We start from the raw sequence: 288 nt of genomic DNA on the forward strand, positions 1-288 counted from the left end.
CACACGGGCGCCCCCGCGCATCCTCGGGCTCGTCGTTCGCTCCCTGGACCCCAAGGTTACAGCCGAGGAGGACAGGGCTGGGACGGGCACCGTCAGGAGGCGCCGCGTTCCTCAGACGACAGCGTCTCCAAAAGTGGCTCACAGCCAGGGTGCACAGCGCGCCCCGACAGGCAGTGCCTCTGGAGACCTTAAGGCGATCGGTGGCTGAGAGGTGAGTGCACCAGGGGGCCTGCGGGCTGATGCGCGCCCCGTGACCCCTGGCCCTGGCCCTGGCCCTGCATGGTGGGC

General features: G+C 70.5%; 1 protein-coding gene across 1 annotated transcript in view; it reads left to right on the forward strand.

Annotated features, from left to right (window-relative positions):
- Positions 1-6: 6 nt before the first annotated feature.
- The window catches only part of SLC6A3 (solute carrier family 6 (neurotransmitter transporter), member 3), a 30242-nt gene continuing 29960 nt past the window's right edge, over positions 7-288 (forward strand). Inside the window, exon 1 of the mRNA XM_005857896.2 lies at positions 7-211. The gene's annotated coding sequence lies outside the window, so the exon portion shown is untranslated. The remainder of the gene's footprint in view (positions 212-288) is intronic.

The sequence above is a fragment of the Myotis brandtii genome, unplaced genomic scaffold (genome assembly GCF_000412655.1).
Source record: "Myotis brandtii unplaced genomic scaffold, ASM41265v1 scaffold115, whole genome shotgun sequence".
NCBI classification, from domain to species: Eukaryota; Metazoa; Chordata; class Mammalia; order Chiroptera; family Vespertilionidae; genus Myotis; species Myotis brandtii.